This window comes from Neovison vison, chromosome 12, assembly GCF_020171115.1.
Source record: "Neovison vison isolate M4711 chromosome 12, ASM_NN_V1, whole genome shotgun sequence".
Classification (NCBI taxonomy): Eukaryota; Metazoa; Chordata; class Mammalia; order Carnivora; family Mustelidae; genus Neogale; species Neogale vison.
In genome coordinates this window covers 97,996,711-98,005,638 of record NC_058102.1, presented here as the reverse complement: position 1 = coordinate 98,005,638, position 8,928 = coordinate 97,996,711, and the positions used below count along the sequence as shown (strand labels likewise).

The window sequence follows — 8,928 nt, the reverse complement described above, 5'->3', positions numbered from 1 at the left end:
GAGAATAATCATTCTGAACTCTAGATCTGACATATTACCAATGTCTATATTGATTAGGTCCCTAGCCTTTGGTACTGCCTCTTGTTCTTTTTTTTTTTTTTTTTTTTTGGTGCATTTTTATGCCTTGTCATTTTGTCTAGATAAGAGTATATGAAGGAGCCAGTAAAAACTAAAAGGGTGGCAACAACCCTAGGAACATATGCTTTAGCCAAATCAGAAGAGATCCCAAATTGTGAGAAGGGAGAAGGGTGATAAAAAGCCTGGTTGGCTTAGTGAGTTAAAGCCTCTTCCTTCGGCTCAGGTCATGATTCCATGGTTCTGGGGTCAAGCCCCACATTGGGCTCTCTGTTCATTAGGGAGCCTACTTCCTTCCTCTCTCTCTGCCTCTCTGCTCCTGTGATCTCTATCTGTTAAATAAATAAATAAAATCTTAAAAAAAGAGGTTCAGAAAGAAAAATAAAAGAAAAGAAACAATTAAAAAAAGAAAACAAATAAAGAAAAAGTATATATATATATTAGATAAACTTTCAGAAAGTGGTTGATTTTCTGTTTCTAGAATTGCTGTTCTTCTTCTCTTTGATCTGCTGCTGGATTTGTAGGTGTTTGCAATCTTTAGATAAGCTATCTAGCTGATCTTCTGCTACCTGAAGTAGTCTCAGCCTGCTACTTCTCTGCCATCTTGACTCCCTGCCCTACATTGGGTCTTTTGACAACTATGCAAAAATCAGTTTATTTGATGTCTATTGATCTTTCATGAAGTTATTGAGAACAGTTCTTATCAAGGTTTGCATTGGAAATTTCTAATGGTAGGAACTTCCATGATGCAAACCCTTATTATTTTTTCACACACAAAAAGGATTCTCTTAACTATATGGGTTACAACTAGTAACTTATCAGGTCCGACATCATCTGTCAATCAATAGACTTCTGAGACTAAAAATTCAACTTATAGAATAATAGCTCAATTAAATGATGGTAGTTAGTAAGTATGAGGCCAACCAGACATCTAGTGGAGGGGCTAACCTCCACAAGAGCATGATAATATATCACTGAAAATGATTATTAATACATACTGGGAGTAATAAGTAATAGGATTCCAGTTCAGGTTTTAGAGAAAGTCTTAAAAGATTTGGATTCCTTAACCATTTGATTTAATAAATTTCATATTTGACTTAGAACATGTTACAGCAAACCATTATTTGTAATTAAAATCCATTCTCCACTCTGTGAGGAGAGTGAAACCTGTAGCTTGAATGATGTTTCATTGACCTAAAACATAGTCACTCATCAACCTCAGAATACATGGAGGTAATTGACACATTACTAAAAAGCAGATGCCTACTAGCTTGTGGATAGGAGGGTAACAGGTATAATCAGTCTTCATTAAAAGTAAATTATTCCAAGGTCTAGAGAAAAGCTAGACAGCTATTAGGAACTAGGAATAAAGCAGTAAGGGTAGAAAGTTAGAGAGTGAGAGGGTGATTGATCAAGGAAGAAAGAGAGAGGCGATCCAGTATCTATGAGTTTGAGAAAAGATATGGAGAAGAAACATGTCTAATAGGATATTTCATGAAGTACAGTGCTTTGTGAGATAGAAATTCATTCCCTTTCCCTGTGAGACACTAAAGATTAAGTTGCTCACAAACACAAAAATGGTGAACACCAGACACTTTAAATTCTTTCTGCCTCAGAATCTTTCTTTTCCTGAATAATAATAGCACTGACCTCAGATAGTTTTGTATTGTCTGCTTGTTTGAAAAAATGAGATAATTTTATGGTCAGTGCCTGGTAATAAATAAAAGCTCTGAGTAAAATATAAAAAGAATTGCTATTTGAATACAAAACTAAAGGCAAAGGAATAGAATTTTCATAAGTAGAGAATCAGTTTCACCATCTTCACTGAAATATCTTAAATAATATTTTCAATGCTTATTTTAATGTGTAGCAGTTATAAATTCAACACATCTCAGCATCTACATATTTTCCTATGTGTGAGTCAGTGGTTTGTTCATCCTTTCCCACTTCTTTCTTTTGTCCCACTTTCAAATACTCTCATCTTTCAATCTTGTAAATAATCTGCATCCTGCCTCCCACAAATAGTAATAATCTGCACTACTGGTATTAAATGCACACATGTTTTATGCCCACATTTATAACTGCAAAGAAAATAAAGATAAATTGTTAAATATAAATTTATATTACACATATGTGTACATATGATATTCATATGTATTTCTTCTTATTTTATTTATTTATTTGACACAGAGAGAGAGATCACAAGTAAGCAGAGAGGCAGGCAGAAACAGAGGGGGAGCAGTCTCCCTGCTGAGCAGAGAGCCTGATGTGGGGCTAAATCCAAGGACCCTGAGACAATGACCTAAGCTGAAGGCAGATGCCCAAGCCACTGAGCCATTGAGATGTTCTATATTTCTCTACTATATTACCCTTCTAGCAATAAAAATGACATCTTTCATTGAAGGAATTCTGGAAATAAGTCAAAATATTCAATGTCAGCTTTCCAGATATTTATTTTATTGATTCACAAATATTCTCAATATGAGAAGATGTCATATGCACAAAAATAAATAACTGTTTAATGGAAGTAAATAACACAGTGAAGAAAGTCATCAAAAGGCAGTAAAAGCCACAAAAGGCTTGGGAATGGCTTCCCTAAATTCAAAGGGTCAATATAAGTATAAATCTCCTCATCGGTCTTTAAAAAGTTGTCCATTTCAGAAGACAATCAGTCATACTAGAAATCCACAGCAGTGTTTTCCACCATTTCATCCTGATAAAGAATTCTTCTCTGGATAGCCAAAATTCAAAAGATATCAGCACACTAATTCTACTGAAGACAAGTCCAGTTTCTGGAAGAAAAATGTGTGTTCCTTATGCAATCACAGAAGAGTGAAATTTTACACTTGATCTTAGCCAAAAGGCCGAGAAGCAATAGAAGTGTGAAATTCTAAATCTAGCTTTCACATACTTAGGATCTCATCGTTTCTATATTTACCTATTTACCTGAGTCATTTTGCTGTTTGTACTTCTTAATCAATATTTATAAAAATGATTCACCTCTGTCTTTAAGGATTCTTCTCCTTGGCACTCTGTTTACTTAATGAATTACCCTGGACCAACAAAAATACACAGATAAAATAAGTCCAGTTCCATTTCTATGGCAGACATAAAGAACATTCCATATTTTTGGTTTCTCAAAACCAAATTTCCTGTTTTCAAATTTCCTCTGTTCCAAAATTTCTTGTTTGCAGGAAAATATAACAGTCCATGAACTTAAGGAAAATATTACTTAGGTTTTATAGATGTATAATCATGGAATTACAAAATATTGATTTTAAATATTTGCATGAATAGAAAGAAAAATTATTGAATAAATAGTGCTTTGTATTATATGAATAGAGGCAAATGGGAAAGTACTAGTCAACCTAGGTGTAACTGAATTGTATGTAGAGTTTGAGAGAGAGATGAAAAGCAAGAATGAGTTGAATTATAATAAAATATTGTCAGCATTTTATATCAGGAATGAAGGAAATTGCGAGTCAAAGAGAATTATAATCCCTAAGAACCATGAAAAAGTTAAATCAACACACTTGTTTTAAGAGCACAGTAGAAACCAAATATTTTGTTACCTCAATTTACCCACTCTGAAATTGTGTAAATGTTTAAGCAAATCAGTTATTAAAATTTGAGACTAGGTCATCAAGAAGAATCAAGAAGAAAGTAAATTTTTTATTCTTCAATATAATATATGGAATCTTCATTTTACTTAAATGTTTTAAAGATCATGTTTGCATATATGTTTGTGGATTTACAACCATTTAAATATTAAAAAATAAATAATTGCCTACTATCAAGAGACTATTAATAAAATCCTAAAGCAGGAACACAGAAATAAATCTTTGATTGTTCATTTTTACCTAATTTAAAAATGTACTCTGTCACATACACAGGATTATATTTAAAATTGGAAGGAATATCTGCTTCCTAGTTGATGTTATTTTGACCATCCATTTGTTCATTTTCCATAGCAGTATTCTATAATTAAAAAAAAAAAGAAAGAAAAAGGAAAAGAAAAGGATTATGCATTGAATGATTTCAACTACTCTAGGCAACTATTTAATTTACTAATAGAAGGTTACCTTATTGTCCTTCTGATCTTTTTATCAATAAAGCAAAAAAAAAAATGGTAAGAGTGTGATAGCATCAACCAAACTCTTAAGAAAGTAATTTATGAGGGAATACCAACATTCCATGGATAAACATGCACATTGTACAGTGAGATGAATACTATGGTGACTAATTGTGTAAACTTGTGGAAGTTTCCTAAACTATGTAGGTCTCCAAATATGAAATGTGGAGGTGGGCCCAAATAACCCCTGTCAGATTTGAAACCCTGTATTTAGATTATCCATAATCCAGACTAGTTTTTATAATATTGAGGAAAAGAAAAATATCAATTAGAATATTTTCATGTTTTTTTAATAAAAGGAGCTAAATATTTTCAAGAAAAATTAGAATATTATTTTTTAAAACATCAAAATAAGTAGCTTCTGCTTAAAAGTTAGCATAAGACTTTTTTATTCATGGCCCCTGACAGTGCATTTTCAACAAAAAGAAATCAGTATTTAACTTCAAATAATATGTATTACTTGAACGTGAGGCCCAGTAGAAATTGGAGAGTTGCTGAAGGAAAACATTTGTTTTGGGTTTCATAGATTATTCATCACTGTGGATATTTTTAAGATTCTGTACTCTAACTTCAATCATGTTTTAACTTTTTATGTCCTATAGGGGAACATACAGTTTCCCCTTTACAGGGGGGAAGAAAGGATCAGCAATGAAAAACCGCACAGTACCCACAGAATTCATTCTTCTAGGGCTATCAGATGACCCACAGCTGGAGATTATGTTTTTCTCTTCTTAATTATTACATATATATATTAAGTGTCACTGGTAATTTGACCATCATTACTCTCACCTTGACTGACTCCCATCTGCAGACCCCCATGTATTTCTTCCTCAGGAACTTCTCTGTATTAGAAATATCCTTTACAACTGTCTGTATTCCTAGATTTCTGGGCACAATTATCACCAGAGACAAGACGATCTCATACAATAATTGTACATCTCAGCTGTTTTTCTTCATCTTCATGGGAATAACTGAGTTTTACCTTCTAACTGCCATGTCCTATGACCGCTATGTTGCCATCTGTAAACCCTTGCATTATACCACCATCATGAACAAAAGAGTCTGCGTTTTACTTGTCTTCTGTGCTTGGCTGGCAGCATTCTTAAATATCTTCCCACTATTCTTTTTCTCCAGTTAGATTACTGTGGCTCCAATGCCATTGATCACTTTGCTTGTGATTATTTTCCCCTCTTGCAATTATCTTGCTCAGACACATGGCTCTTAGAAGTGATCGGTTTTTATTCTGCCATAGTGATTCTGCTTTTCACTCTGACATTAATAATTTTGTCCTACATGTTCATCATTAGAACAATTCTGAAACTTTCCTCTGCCAGTCAGAGAAAAAAGGCATTTTCTACATGTTCCTCACACATGATTGTCATTTCCATCTCTTATGGAAGCTACATATTCATGAATGCCAACCCTTCTGCAAAAGAAAAGATTAAAGGAGTGGCTATTCTGAATACTTCTGTTGCTCCTATGAGCAACACATCAAAACACATCAAAAAATGGGCAGAAGATATAAACAGACACTTCTCCAATCAAGACATACAAATGGCTATCAGACACATGAAAAAATGCTCATCATCATTAGCCCTCAGGGAGATTCAAATTAAAACCACATTGAGATATCACCTTACACCAGTTAGAATGGCCAAAATTAACAAAACAGGAAACAACATGTGTTGGAGAGGATGTGGAGAAAGGGGAACCCTCTTCCACTGTTGGTGGAAATGCAAGTTGGTGCAGCCTCTTTGGAGAACAGTGTGGAGATTCCTCAAGAAATTAAAAATAGAGCTTCCCTATGACCCTGCAATTGCACTCCTGGGTATTTACCCCAAAGATACAGATGTCGTGAAAAGAAGGGCCATCTGTACCCCAATGTTTATAGCAGCAATGGCCACAGTCGCCAAACTATGGAAAGAACCAAGATGCCCTTCAACGGATGAATGGATAAGGAAGATGTGGTCCATATACACTATGGAGTATTATGCCTCCATCAGAAAGGATGAATACCCAACTTTTGTAGCAACATGGACGGGACTGGAAGAGATTATGCTGAGTGAAATAAGTCAAGCAGAGAGAGTCAATTATCATATGGTTTCACTTACTGGTGGAGCATAACAAATAGCATGGAGGACAAGGGGCGTTAGAGAGGAGTAGGGAATTTGGGTAAATTGGAAGGGGAGGTGAACCATGAGAGACTATAGACTCTGAAAAACAGTCTGAGGGGTTTGAAGTGGCAGGGGGGTGGGAGTTAGGGGTACCAGGTGGTGGGTATTATAGAGGGCACGGCTTGCATGGAGCACTGGGTGTGGTGAAAAAATAATGAATACTGTTTTTCTAAAAACAAATAAATTGAAAAAAAAAAGTCACAGTATTTCTTCAGTAAGAATGTTGCTTTTTAAAAAAATATATATAATGTATGTATGTATACATTATTTATTTATTATTTATTTATTTGACAGAGACAGACACAGTGAGAGAGGGAACACAAGCAGGAGTAGTGGAAGAGGAAGAAGCAGGCTTCCTGCCAAGCAGGGAGCCTGATATGGGGCTCAGTCCCAGAACCCTGTGATCTTGACCTGAGCTGAAAGCAGATGTTTAATGACTGAGCCACCCAGGTCCCCAGTAAGAAAGGTTTTTGAGAATAGGATTATGATACTCTCTAAGACTCTCTAGCAAGGCTCCCTTTACCCTCAAACAGCATTGTGGATCATTCATCCATATTACACTCCGTTTAACCTGCTACCGCACCATATCTATTACTATCTCAGATCTATTTTGAAGGCATTTATATCAATGACCACAGTCTAGATTTCTAAGACTTTTTCAGGAATTTATCGACTTACATTAGGAAACACTGGATATATTTGACAAATTAAGTTCATGCACAAACTAGGTAAACTAAAAGAAAAACCAATAACAATATTTAATACCTATTATGTGGATATTAACAGCTTACTATAAGCAGAATAGAAAACTCACAAATATAATATCTTCCTCCTTCCTTTTTCTTACCCATTGTACTTTTTAATGCTTTATAGAAACAAATGATCAAGTTTTTTTTTCAGCTCTCCACATTCTGTGTCTTCTTTGCCTTTGTTGTTGTATTTTTATTCATATAATGCATTATTTGCTTCAGGGGTACAGGTCTGTGAATCACCAGTCTAACACAATTTACAGCACTCACCATAGCATATACCCTCCCCAATGTCCACCACCCAGCCACCCTATGCCTCCCTCCCCACTCCCCAGCAAACCTCAGTTTGTTTCCTGAGATTAAGGGTCTCTTATAATTTCCTCCTAATTCTTGTAGGGAAAATCATTCAGATGTTATTTCTGAAAAGACTTTGAAAACAACTACATTGCAGGCATGCACTAGCCATTTGGATTATTAGAATAGACTATCACCCCCTTATAAGATTTTGAGCAACAGATAAAAAGGTAGACATTTAGGTATGGAATTATTAATCTTTTATAAAAACATATACCCAGGGCCATATGAATATAAAATATAGGACGGCTCACAACATTTGCAATAATGCAATAAGAATTCCAACTAAAAGTAAAAAATATAATTAAATGGATGTCCTGGGCAAAGAGAATAATGATTGCAAATGACAGGTCTTACAGTGAGCGAAGTGAATGGGAATAATGTGGATAGAAAGAGAAAACTGAAAGGAGTCATTACTTCTCTTTTATGCTTTCCATGAGAAGCTGATTTTATTGATTCAATTTATTATGCACAGAAAAAAAGTTATGTTATAAAACCAATACCAGTGTTTCTCATATGGATATTGTATTTCTTTTTTTTTTTTTTTAATTAGCACTAGGATTTATTGAGATGAGTGTACTTGAGCCTGAATGTGCCTGAGAAGCATTTGTCCTTCTGTGGGTTGTAGTTCTTCAAGCTGATCTTCAGCTCTACCATCTCCAGAAACTTCTGACACTGGCACTGATTCCCATTCAGGACTTCCCACACCACCAGTACAGGGTGTCACTTGGAGATTTTGCTGCTCATTGTGCCTCATGACACAATAACCAGATGAAAGAGCAACATTGTATATTTTAAACTCTGTTCAACCTTTTACCTACCCCCCAACAAGATATTAACAATCCCTTTAAGGGAATATGCTTTCTCCTCCTTTTAAAGAATGAGACAGATATTAATAGGAAACAAATAATGTGTATATGGCCAATATGCATCTGAACAGTGATTCAGATCAAAGCTGTTCCCCCCAAAGTAGCCATTGTACCAATTATTGGGGGAGATGAGAAATCTTGCAACATGAACATATATAAAAAAATCTTAGAATGTCAGAATAGGATGCTATTTTTCCCACAAAATCACTTTCATTCACAAGAGTACTAAATAAGCTCATCTAAAATGCTAGGCTTGGTTTATGGGGATTTCTCTCCAAAATAATGTATTTTAGGAAATTAAAAATTCAGAAGACAACTACTCTTTTGGAATTAAGCTTAATCCCTAAACTTAAATGCAGAAAATTGCTTTCACTAAAGAAGCTTAGAATCCCAAACTCTTCCACTGGTAATCTCAGATGTAACATATGCCTGTATGATAATATCATCTCTTATTGGCAAGAGTTTCTGTCATTTTTGGATTGAGCACTGAGTTATCCATAGCAACTGCAGCCGTAACCATAGAATATGGGATTAACAACTGATTCTCTCACTGATAGATAATACGTCAGTCTGAT

General features: G+C 34.8%; 1 pseudogene; it reads left to right on the top strand.

Moving 5' to 3' along the window:
- The first annotated feature begins 4,855 nt into the window (after window positions 1–4,855).
- Window positions 4,856–8,243, top strand: LOC122891004 (annotated as a pseudogene).
- Window positions 8,244–8,928: the final 685 nt, after the last annotated feature.